The sequence below is a fragment of the Polypterus senegalus genome, chromosome 10, assembly GCF_016835505.1.
Source record: "Polypterus senegalus isolate Bchr_013 chromosome 10, ASM1683550v1, whole genome shotgun sequence".
In the NCBI taxonomy this organism is placed as follows: Eukaryota; Metazoa; Chordata; class Cladistia; order Polypteriformes; family Polypteridae; genus Polypterus; species Polypterus senegalus.
The window spans coordinates 100,555,925-100,568,562 of record NC_053163.1 but is presented as its reverse complement, the minus strand read 5'-3'; the positions used below and the strand labels follow the sequence as shown (position 1 = coordinate 100,568,562).

Sequence of the window (12,638 nt, the reverse complement as noted above, 5' to 3'; positions counted from 1 at the left end):
GTTTGCCCGTGTGCAAGCCGTGGAAGCCGCAGGGAGGGTGCCCCGTCCACCCATAACCACACCCAGAGGGGCTACAGGAGTGGTTGTTATTCTACCGCTATTGATCTGTCGTGTCCCAAAATCACCAGAAAGGGGGGCTCAGGTAACACAGCGACCGACAATCGATTTAAATCCCCTTTCCAGGTAATATAGCATTTCGTGAACCTACATGATCTGGTCTTCCCATGCACGCAAATGACCTGCAACTGTTGGCGTAACCACTGATGCAGTAGAATGTAACGGCGAGACACAATGGTTATGTTGCTGCCGGTATCAAATAAGGAAACTACTGCATGTCCGTTTACCAATACCACTCCCGTATTCAGGATCGCCAAGGGATTGGACAGAGCACAGTACCTCTCACCGGCGGCCCAACTGCAGTTCATAGGCTCCACGTTCAAGGGGCAGGTTAGTAAAAGGTGTTCCGACCTCACCACACTTGAAACAGGGTGGCAAGGCCAGCTTTTCTCTGGGCTTCGCCGGAGCTTCCGCAGCGCAGCGGATGGGCTCGAGGGTGACAACCCATCGCTGTCAGGCCCCGCGAGCTGACCTCTCCAGCCCCGTGGTTTGGTGTACTGCGAGCTGACGCTCCAGGACTTCTAGGAGATCCTTCATGTCCTTATAAGGGTGCCGCCGGACCTGCTGGGCGAGATAGCTGGGCATGGCGTTGACTAAGCCCTCACACCCCACTTGTTCCACCACTCTATGTGCCTGGGGACCCTCAGGCCTTAGCCAGCATCCTATTTTGCCCCAGAAGTCAAAAGCTTGAGCTCGGGCCGGGCGATCAGGGTCGAATTGCCAATTACGCCATTCACTCGCATGCTGGTCCAATGTAATACCGTAGCGACTTAGGATCTCAGCTTTTAGGAGGTCATACCTCGCAGCCTCCTCCTCGGGGAGGTCGTAATAGGCTCGCTGCGCGGTGCCCTTCAGGTAGGGTGCCAATATGGACACCCACTCGGCCCGCTGCCACTGGTTCCGGTTGGCCGTCCTCTCGAAGATGCCAAGGTAAGATTCGATGTCGTCATCCTCTTTGATCAGAACGATCAGAGGAGGTGGAGGTCGGGGTGGCTCCGGTCTTACCGTTTCTGCCGTAGCCATACAAGCTTTAGTCTCCTCCAACTCGCGCTTTGTTGCAGCCTGTTCGTGCTGCAGGGACTGGATCTGAGCTGCCATCCCTGACAGTACGGTGTTAAGGTTCTGTCCTTCTGACATATTGGATGTTCTGTATCCTGCTGACTACGCCACTGTAAAAGAAAGACACACAAATCGTCAAGGTTTGGGGTTTCTGGCGCCATATACTGTAAGAAATATTCAAAAAAAGAACAACAAATTAGTTTGTCCGTGCAGTATTGCATTTCCCTATGCAGCAGAGACAGTCAAAATGGCGGAGTGGGGAACATTTATGATGAGGGACTGGAAATAGGGAGAGGCCTGCTGGGAAAGAACCGAGGTGGATGCTGGGAGCACTGACGTCATCCGGAATCGACAGAAGGAGGGCGGAAGTGATGATGTGTGGTTAGCGAGTCGGGGCAGAGTCATGGCGCCAGTGTGTCTTTCTTTCTGCAGGAATAAAGAGAGAGAGGTTAGTACCCCGCCATTCCCTTCTGGCATGCGACTTCACGCTATAGTTTGGGTCCGTACATGGCCCCCTAATCGCATGTGCGTGACATGACCCTCCCTCAGCCTAGACCCATCAGGTCAGGCGCACTGAACCGTGAGGTCGTGAACCGGGAGAGGGCATCGGCATTGGCCTGAAGGTTGTCCTGACGATAAGTGACGGTAAACTTGTAAGGCTGCAGGAATAAAGAGAGAGAGGTTAGTACCCCGTCATTCCCTTCTGTGTATGTATGTATATATATATATATATATATATATATATACAGTATATATATAGCATTTTAATGTAGGTACATCATTTTGACCTGGTCATTTTAAAAGTAGCTCGCAAGCCAAAAAAGTTTGGGCACCCCTGGTTCAGACTATCAGAAAATTCAATGGCTAAATTAGTACTATCAATAAGATGAGTATCCACATTGGGGCCAATAATATCCTGAATCTTGGAATTAAAATTGGAAATTTCTTAAACTCTATCTTCTCCAATTATCCTAACATTACCATACATATGTCCCAAAGGGCCAAATGTATCTGAAACTCCTTTTGAATAGGGATGAAATTTATATGTGTGTCAAAAGATATCTCCCTAAAAAAATCTTAAATATCATCTAGTTATGAATACCAAAAACAAAATGTGAGTAGCCTGCAGCATATCTGTGTAGTGGGAACAAATTCTATTTTAAAACAAATCAACTGAGATTTAACAACTGACTTAAATACATGTTTAGGATGGAAACTGGTCTTAAATGGCCATATCTTAAAGATATCATTAAGTTATATACATAACCGGATCTTTGGTGCATTTTAGGAAAGCAGAGCTCTAACAATCACCCATACAAATACTGGCTTATGCAGGAACGAAATGCTTACCCGTGGCAGTAAAAAAAACTTTGTCATTAAACAAAAAACTATTAATGGTTAAATTCAAATAAAGCAAGGCAAGCAAAGCAGAATCTGGTAAAAAAAATATTTTCTATGATTTTTAATCCCAATAGTAAACAGAAAAGTATGAATTGATCATTTACAAATCATACAATTCCCTAACATAGCAGGGATGCTTTCTTGAGGGTATGTTTAAGAAAGAATCTAGACATTCTGACACTTGACAAGACTCAAACCCCCAATCAGAAACAATAGTTTGATCTTTTTTAATTTCTTGTGGTAGTACACAAAGTACATGTGCAATGCCACTCCTTATTCAGGAAAAAATCCCAGGTGTCCCAGGGGAGAAAGACTTTCTGAGACTAAGGTCATAAAGCTAATGAAACCGTTTCTGGACAAAGGCAGGATCATAACAACAGTCCCGTAAAGTGCGACAGGAGTTTCCACCTGCAGCTAAAGTCATTTGAATACTGAATTAGCACTGCACATGTACTTTGTCAGCAAAGTCGAGCAAACAGAGGAAGCTCTACAGTCTACTTGTGACTTTAAGTGGTAGGAAGATAAATAAATAAATATAGGTAAATAACATTGCTTTCGTTGAAGGACATGCATGTGTCACGTTCAATGACAGCAATGTGCATACAAACAGTGCCATCTTTTGCCTTTATGCCTGGTGCACTGCACTGTTATGTTACGCTCTCTTATGTGGGAGTGGGCGTTTCTTGCGGGGATGGCTTCTGTTTTCTTTCTCCGATGTACAACCCTCATCCTCATCTGAGTTCACCTCTGTTATAGCATGTCTTTATTTGAAAACAGTTGTGTCAGATCTGGGGAAGCGTGAACGTGACTGAGAGAATCAAACTGAATAATAAAAAAAGAAGCGCTAACCTTTACATCTACTATAAGTTTACACCGGCTGTTACAGACTCAAATCAAACGTATGTATTTATTGTGCAATAGTAACAATAACAGCAGCTCACTACTCAAAACGGTAGTTCTGGAAAGTGCCTGGAATCTAACCCGCGACCTCTTGATTATGAGTCAGGAGTTCTTACCACTGCACCACTCAAGCGGTTGTGTCAATGTTGTACCCTAACCCGATTTCTTTTTCTTTGGTTATATTCTTGAATAAAAATGCACTTGTTTTGTTATACATGTACCTTTTGTCAAAGTGTTTGATATTTGGACTTCAGCCTTCACACTTTATACACTTCATGTCAAAATTTTGTTGTTGGTACCACAACATGAAAAAAGTTTCTGTTTTAGATACGTGTTCAACATTTCTTGCCTCACATTTCCTGCCTTCCTACATTTACATAGATCATTGCAGACACGGAACACACATGAAATGCATGCATTCCAAATAATGATATATTACTCACCCTGTACAACTCCATGCACCTCACACCAGATAAACAGACTTGAGCTGGGAGAACTTATTGCCTGAGTTGAGCTGCGGTCGTGGAGGGATGGGATAGCAGGCTACCTCCTGCTTGTGCTGATTGACACAGTTACAAAACAAAAGTCACTAATGGAGACGTGTGAAGGAATTTAAGGTGGCCCTGAATTACAAGTTTTTTCATAAGCTTCAGGGATTTGAAGTGTTATTCCAGAGTAAGAGCTGACAAACTGAGTTTGGAGTCCACTGGATTGGACCTGGTGGAACTGCTTCAAATTAACAGTCATACATAGACTTTAACACGTCAAGATGGGGCAAAATAAATTTAATCAGGTTGGATATTCTAATTTTAGTCTTTTTAGGCAATACATCAGAAAAATTAATAAAAGAAATTTTTAAAAATATTCTTTTGGAAAGACATTTTTAACTAAATTGAAAATCTGCTGCAATTGTCTTTATTTAAAAAAATCATTCAACTTTTTTTATTTTCACTTTTATTAACCATTTCTTTCATTTAAAATATTTGAATAAACTGTGTTCAATTTAATTTACATTTGTTATCCTTTTTTTTTATCAATTTTATGTCATATTGCAGGCCATACATCTTCAGGGAATCTACCCCATGGAGGAGGAAATGGACCAGGTAAGTATCAGATTCTTTTTGACTTTTTATATTTATAAACAGTATATATTGAGGCAATCTGACCCTTATTTTTCATTTCACCCACATACTGTAACATTGTGTTACATTTTGAACTCGTAATAATATTTATACATTTCTCAGTTTTTAAGTAAAATTTTGGTCATAATATGTATGCCAAAGCCACTTTTAGATTTAAGATCACTTTCTTTTTCCAAATACAGACTTTTTGGATTTTGTTTTTTTCTCTATTTTTGTCCTTGTTTTACTAGTAAATCCATTAGGGTCCAATTTCTTTTATATGCCATTACAATTGTGTATTGTTCTAAAACACCCTGTTTTCTTAAATCCTCAAAATTCCTTTTAATTTGTACCATCATACATTATGAATATTGAGAATAAGTTGTTACAAAAGGGATTACAGCATGTTTTCCATATGTGGTTTAGGATTTTGTTGTAATAAATTCTTATAAATTCCTCTTTAGAAACTTCTAGAATAAATCTTTCCTCTTAGAGCCTCAAATAACTCTTTACTTGCTATTTCAAAATCTTTATTATGGGTACAAATTTTAAAAAAATCTCAGCAATTGTGATTCTATTATTCCTTTAAATGTGTTGTAAATGATAACTATCTTTATGTAAAAAACAATGAGCATTATTTTCTTTAAAGTTTAACTTTGTGCATAATCTATTTACATAAGTACATTTGTTGATTAACACTAGAATTACCAAAGCCTACAAAAAAGCTTTAAATCCTGGCCCACCTTAAATCCATTTGCACGTCTCCATCAGCATCTTTTGTCTTGTAAATGTGCCGATCAACACAAGCAGCCTGTTATCCCTTCTCCCCACACACTGCCGCAGCTCAGTTCGCAAAGAAGGTTCTCAGTGCTCAGTGTTAATGTTGAAGTGAATTGCCTGGAGTTACAGAGTTCCGTGTCTACAGCAATATAAGTAAACACATTGTTAAAACAGAAAAGTTTTACATGTTTTAGTAATAAATGATAATATGTAGATATGAACTGTATAATGTGTGAAGGCTTAAGTCCAAATATCAAATAAACACTTTCACAAAAGGTACGAGTGTAATATGATAGCTTCCATGGTGCAGCGGTCAGAAATGCTGACTTGTACTCAAGAGGCTCTTGTTTCGATACTGGCTGCCTTGTAAATTCACCATTTTGAGTAGTGAGCTGCTCTTATTGTTAATATTATACCATAAAAACATACATTTGATTTGTGTCTGTAACAGGCGGTGTATAGTAGTTGTAAAAGTTAGTGTTCCTTTTTTTTACTTTTATTCTCTGAGTCATGATCATAATACAAACCCCCCCAGATCTTATGCTGTTAGTTTTAATTTGAAACCGGGAGTAATGGTAAATGTGAGTGTTGTTTTGAGTCAATGGAACTGGAAATTCTCTGATCTGGAGGGATAAAAACTGACACATAAATGCTGGTGAATCTGCCTTCTTTGTATCTCATCATCACCTGAATTTTTTTTTTTTTGAGATTTTATTAATTTTATTGCAATCATTCTATACAAATCAATCAATTTTTACAAAAAGTAGAATTGAAAACAAGTCGACCCCCACCCCTGAGAGAGAGAGCAAGGCCAAGAGAATAAAATTTAAGGCTTGTAAACATACCTAAATTGAAAGTTTGATAAGCCAATAGAGATGAATGGAGAAGAAAAAGAAATACAGAAATAATTGCTTCCTCTGTGCTTTAAGAGCTTATTTTAAAATATTACTGATTAGATCCTGCCATGTTTTGAAAAAAATCTGTACAGATCCTCTAACTGAGAATTTGATTTTTTCCAATTTCACATAGTATAACACATCAGTTTCCCACTGACTTAAAAGAGGAGAGTTTGGGTTCTTCCAGTTTATCAAAATAAGTCTGTGTGCCAAAAGTGTAGTTAATGCAATCACAATTTGTTTGTCTTTCTCCACTTTAAACCCCTCTGGAAGAACACCAAACACAGCTGTTAATGGGTTAGGAGGGATTGTGAGTCCAAGGCTGTCTGAAAGGTAATTAAAAAGTTTGGTCCAGAATGGTGTTAATTTGGTGCAGGCCCAAAACATGTGACCCAGTGAGGCTGGAGCTTGATTGCAGCGTTCGCAGGTTGGATCTTGCCCTGGAAACATTTTGGAGAGTTTTAGACGAGACAGATGTGCTCAATATATAATTTTAAGTTGAATAATTGTATGCTTTGCGCATATGGAGATCGAGTGAATTCTCTGCATTGCTGCTTTCCACTCCTTTTCTGATATATTAATTGAGAGATCTTTTTCCCAGTGTCCTCTTGGATCTTTGAAAGGGAGGGACTGTAAAATGATTTTATATATTGCAGAGATGGTGTCTGAGTCCTTGAGATTGAGCAATATTTTTTCTAGCATGGATGAGGGTGCAAGATGAGGAAAATCTGGAAGGTTCTGTTTATCAAAATTCCTAATTTGAAGATAGTGAAAGAAATATGTAGCTGGAATTTTAATAATTGTTCATAGGATGCAAAGACGTTCTCTATATAAAGATCTCTAAGCAAGTTACTCCCAAATTTTTCCAGATATTAAAAACTGCATATGTTTGCGAAGGTTGAAAGAGGTGGTTCTCTTGTAGAGGTGCCACAGATAAAAGCTTCTCCATCTTAAAATGCTTTCTACTTTGGTTCCATATTCTAAGTGAGTGAAGCAGAATTGGGTTATTAGTATATTGCCGATAACTTGTATTTATTGGGGCACAGAGCAGGGAATATAAAGAAGTACTGCAGGATTTTATTTCTATTGCGGACCAAGCCTGTGTTTGTTCTTCTATTTGTGTCCAGGTTTTTATATCTTGTATGTTTGCTGCCCAGTAATAAAACTGGAACCTGAATTTTTTTATTCAGTTTTATTGAGTGTTCCTGCTCACACTGAATTAGTATGCACCTTATGGTTCATGATGTCAAAGCTGCACTGATAAAAAAACAGAGACACAGGTATATATTGTGGTGAGTGGCTGGGGTTCGTACTCAGGCGGGACGCACAGAAGGATCAGAGGAGGGCTTACACCTCCTCCAGACCACAAGGGGGCGACCCCCCTGGTGGCTTTGGAGACCATGGGAACAGAGCTTAGAAGCTCAACCCTATAGGGGCCTGTGGTCACTGCCAGAGGCCGCCCAGATGCCTGAGGAGCCCTGGCCCTCATCACTTCCGCCACACCTGGAGGTGCTGGGGGGAAGAAGACCAAGGATACCAGGAGTGCTTCTGGGTGCACAGCTGGCACTTCCGTCACACCTGGGAAGGCCGGCGGAAGGTAATCGGGTGGCACCTGGAGCTCATCCGCATGAGGAGAAAAAGGGGCCACCTCCCTCCATTTGATGGCTGGAATCGGGAGTGTGGAAGACAAAGTCTTGGTGGAGAGGAGAGGAGTCAGATCTGAAGAGGCAAAGACATTGTGAGGCCTGGACTTTGGGGGAGTTTGGGGTTGTGTGTTGTACATAATGAATAAATGTGTGTTTGGGTGCAAACCTTTGGTGTCCCCCTGTCTGTGTCCGGGCCAGCTTCCACAATATGATATTTGGAATAACTCATTTTATGACCTGTATAGTACATTTCAGAAAACATGATGCAACAGTATTCATATTATTCATATTCATTTGCATGCCTTCTTACGGTTGTAATGAGTGAACAGGTTTTTTTTTTCCCTGTCATGCCCAGTCTCCACATTTTGGTGCATGGTGTTGTTTCTTTTGTACTCCAGGACATGCAGAGGAAAGAATAGTACAGAGAGGTCAGTTCTGCGCTATATGCAATCATCAAATTCAAATGTTAACCGTTCACAAACACCCAAGGACCGTCCTTCCTACATTTACGACATGTGTACCTCAAATTTACTAAGCTTGATGACTAGTTTCTTGTCTTACTGCATTTTTACCTTGGCTATGTTCGACTCCACATTTCTAAAAATTGTAAAAATTCTCAGACACTCAATTAAACTGAAAGTGTCCTTCTGTATTTATGAGGCATGGATGGTCAGCTTGTGCTGGGTCAAACTCTGAACCTCTGTGATCATGAAGTGAATCAAGTGGACTTGCACAAAGAATGTTATGTTGAGACATCAGAAATGTAACAAATATATAAAAGTGATTGGCATTAAAAGCCCTAAAAGATCAACCTGAAAAAAGATCTGAATATGAGGGCTTAAATGATAAGATATAAACTGACTGAAATAACTGGCACATAAAGTGCCAACAAAGCACCGAAGACCTAAAAAAGAAAGAACACCAAAGTACCTTAAATAGCAGAAATAAACTGCAGCACAGAAAATAAAAGTGTGCTCAATAATTTATAATAATAATAACATGGAACATGCACAAGCTCAAATGAAGAAAGTGCTTTACAACTTTACCATATTTAAGGGAAAAACACAAAGTTCTGTAATTCTGTGGAAAAAAAGCTCAGAAATACTTAAGATTTATGCATAATTCCTGTGAATTATGGGAACATGGCCACCGTGACATCAAATACTTGCCATGTTGTGATCATCTTGTAGCAATAAAATATCACCAACAGTGCAAAATGAAAAACAAAGAAAATAAATTAGAAAAAGGCACAATATCACTCAACATGAAACGTACCCACCTAGCTGTAAAACCTGACATTTTATAGTGAACAAAATCCCTAATTCAATTGACCACGGACCACCCCTAACATCCCCAGGATTACAATACTTTCTTTCTTTTGCAAATGAATGCTGTCAATACTTTTTTCTATTAAATACATGGATTGTTGAGTAAGACTGTGAAGTGCCCACATCAATCCAAATGTTAGCTTCTAGTCTTATGCTGTTTATACTGCATATTTTACCAGATTACATAGTCTTATAACTCAGCAAACATTCCACTCAGTGTGTTTTTAAAAAATGCAATCAAAGGATGCTATCTTTGTGCATATGCTTTCTCAAAGAACCTCACTATTTACATGTTGAATTTATTAATAGTGCATACATCAATGCAATCTCTGAAACATACCCACCACCCCCACCTCAAAGTATAGCTTCTTGATTCCTCATCAACCCCTCTCTCAGTGCAGCTTTGCTTTTGTGAGCATTCACAGGACAGGAAGCACCAAACTGTGGGATCTTTCTGAGAATCAATAGTTGCCTGCCAAGCCTACCTTGGAGTAATGCCAGTGTGTTGACTTCAAATAATGATCTGTAATTGCATTTAGGAAGAGACTTTTTTGTACTTGCCATGACTACCAGTGGACAGTATGTGAATGCCAATAATTGTATCCATTTTCAAAAAACGTAATAGTCACTTGGACTGCCTTAGTATGTTGTATATTGCATTAAAACTAGAAAAACAAAGTATTTTTCTAGCAGGTATTACAATATTATACAGTGCAGGGTAAAAGCTCCCTTTATGTCCTCCAGGGTTTTATTTCCTCTGCTGCCAGAATTGCTAATTATTATTTTGCATTAAGGACATTAATTTTCTTTCAGTGCTCCTACAGTATACCCCAATAGACTAAAAGATGTGTGAATTATTTTCCTGTGGATCATTGTTTGCAAAGAAAAAAGATTGATAACAGTCTCTTGGTGAAAGGGAAAAAGCTTAATAGAAAGGTAAGATCCAGAATATTTTCATTACATTTTCATACCTGTGAAAGATAACTCTTAGATAACAGATCTAAAACACACATGTATAACTAGACATATAGCCTGCCTTGATGATAAATGGAAGCTGATGCCACTTTTGTCATTAATGTTTGGAAAGAAAAGTTAACCAGTCATTACTGGTGACTGTCTTGTTATATAAAGCATAATAATACAATCAGACTACCGTATTTTGCGCACCATAAGGCACACTGGATTGAAAGGCGCACTCTCAATTACGGGGCTTATTTCTGTACTTAAGCCATACATAAGGCACACCGTATTATTCGGTGCATGCAAAAACAAGGTAACAGAAGCAAAACAATGAGTTTAGTTAAACCTTATTCTAGTACGTATTTAAAAATACACTCATGTTGTTTTTTGATCAGTCTGTTGTCACAAATCCATCGAAGTCCTCACCTTCTATATCTGAATTGAACAGATGGACAAGTTCGCCATCAAACATGCCAGGTTCCCTCTCGTCATTGTCGGAGTCAGTCTCGTTGCCGGGTGGCTGTTCAGCAATAATTCCAGCTTTCGCGTAAGCTCGGACAACAGTCGAAGCAGACACCTTAGCCCAGGCATCCACAATCCATTCACATATGGTCACGTAACTCACCCGGCGCTGCCTCCCAGTCTTAGTAAAGGTGTGTTTGCCGTCTCTCATCCATCGCTCCTATGACACTCGCAACTTCACTTTGAATGCCCTGTTTACACCGATGTTAATCCTCCCGGAATGATGGCAAGCTCCGTATTCATTTGCTTCACTTGTTTTTTCACAGTAGCGGTGATATGGGCACGCATGGAGTCGCAGATCAACAAAGACGATGACTCCGGATGGAAACTTTTCTTTTGACAGCGTCTTTCTCTTAAAAATGACCATAGGTGGTAGTTTCTGTCCATTACCATGGCAACCAAGAACAACAGTGAAAGCTGACTTCTCATGCCCCATAGTGCGTATGGATACCGTGCTGGTCCCCTTTTTCTCCACAGTATGGTTCACGGGGATGTCAAAAGTAAGAGGGACCTCGTCTATGTTGTTGATGTGGTTGGGCTGGATTTTTTTGTCATTAATCTTGTTGCTGCAGTAGGTGCGGAAGATGGTCAGTTTTTTTTTTTGTAATCCGCTGGCAGTTGCTGTGTCACGGTAGTTTGTGCGCGGATGGCGAGATGGTGCCTTTTCATAAAATGAAAGCACCAAGACGGACCTCCTTGAAAGTGTTCGAGCTTCATGTCTTGTGCTATCGTTATTGCCTTCAGTCGAATGGTGACTGTAGAGACACGTCTCCCAGCTGCTCTTTGTTCAAGAATCCATTGTTCAAGTTGGTCTTCCAACTCTGGCCACCTCGCCTTGTTCCCGCGGAAACTCTGTTTTGTCTTTTTAACTTGGCGCAATTCATTCTCCTGCTTCCTCCACTTCTGAACCATAGATTCATTGATTTTGAATTCTCTTGCTGCTGCTCTATTCCCATTTACAACCGCGTAACTGATAGCCTGTAGTTTGAATTGTGCATCGTAAGCATGTCTCTTCTCTGATGCCATTTTCAGCGTCCTTAGCCAAACAAATGTTGTTTTGCAGTGCACCAGTAGTACAATATACCTCGTGGCGGAGGTAAGCGTACGTCTGTACGTGGCTTTATGTTATGTTCTGCAGTTGGTTTATCGCTGCCAGCGTATGTAGTGTACGTAATACTACGTCCCTATGTCAGCAGGAAATGGTCCGACAGTCAATCAAGCGGAGCGCTTACTAAAATGCACAACATTTTTACAGATTTTGGAACTCAGTGCACACATAAGGTGCACCGAATTTAAAGGCGCACCGTGGATTTTTGAGAAAATTAAAGGCTTTTAAGTGCGCAAAATACTGTAGTCATTATGAGTAAAGAAAGTGTAATACAAAGACATTAATTTAAATATTAACCAACAATACTGAAGCTACAGTCAACCAGCCAATGTTTAATAGATGATTCATGGCTCCTTTAATGGATTTTAGGTCACTTGTGTACTGATATTTAAAGACAACTTCTTGTATGTGCTGAAACAGAAGAACAGTCATCACTAAAAGTGCTACAATGCAGGTGGTAATGGGAAAAACAGCAAAGTACTGACTGGATGAATCAATTAGCCATGCCATATAGTAGGCTATTATTTTTCATTTTTTGTGTGGAAAACAGTAATCTCTCTACTGTTAAAAAAGAAAGGAATGCCAGCTTAAGCTTTTCTCCTCTTTACAATCTGTTAAGTTAGCCTTCTGTGAAAGCTATGATGTGATGCCATTTTCATTTTATATTGTAGTTTACAATGTTCTAAATCATTATTTCTTAGAAAACCCTTAGATGATATTGTGCATGTATAATATGATACAGTTGTAGATAATTAGCACTATTACCTCTTCCTTCCAGGTTCCTGAGCTCTGTTCAAAAG

At 39.9% G+C, this 12,638-nt stretch overlaps 1 long non-coding RNA gene across 1 annotated transcript in view; it reads left to right on the top strand.

Annotated features, from left to right (window-relative positions):
* Nucleotides 1-4,173: 4,173 nt before the first annotated feature.
* The window catches only part of LOC120536250, a 30,929-nt gene continuing 22,464 nt past the window's right edge, over nucleotides 4,174-12,638 (top strand). Inside the window, exons 1-2 of the long non-coding RNA XR_005635086.1 lie at nucleotides 4,174-4,270; nucleotides 4,533-4,580. This is a non-coding gene — a long non-coding RNA (uncharacterized LOC120536250). The remainder of the gene's footprint in view (nucleotides 4,271-4,532; nucleotides 4,581-12,638) is intronic.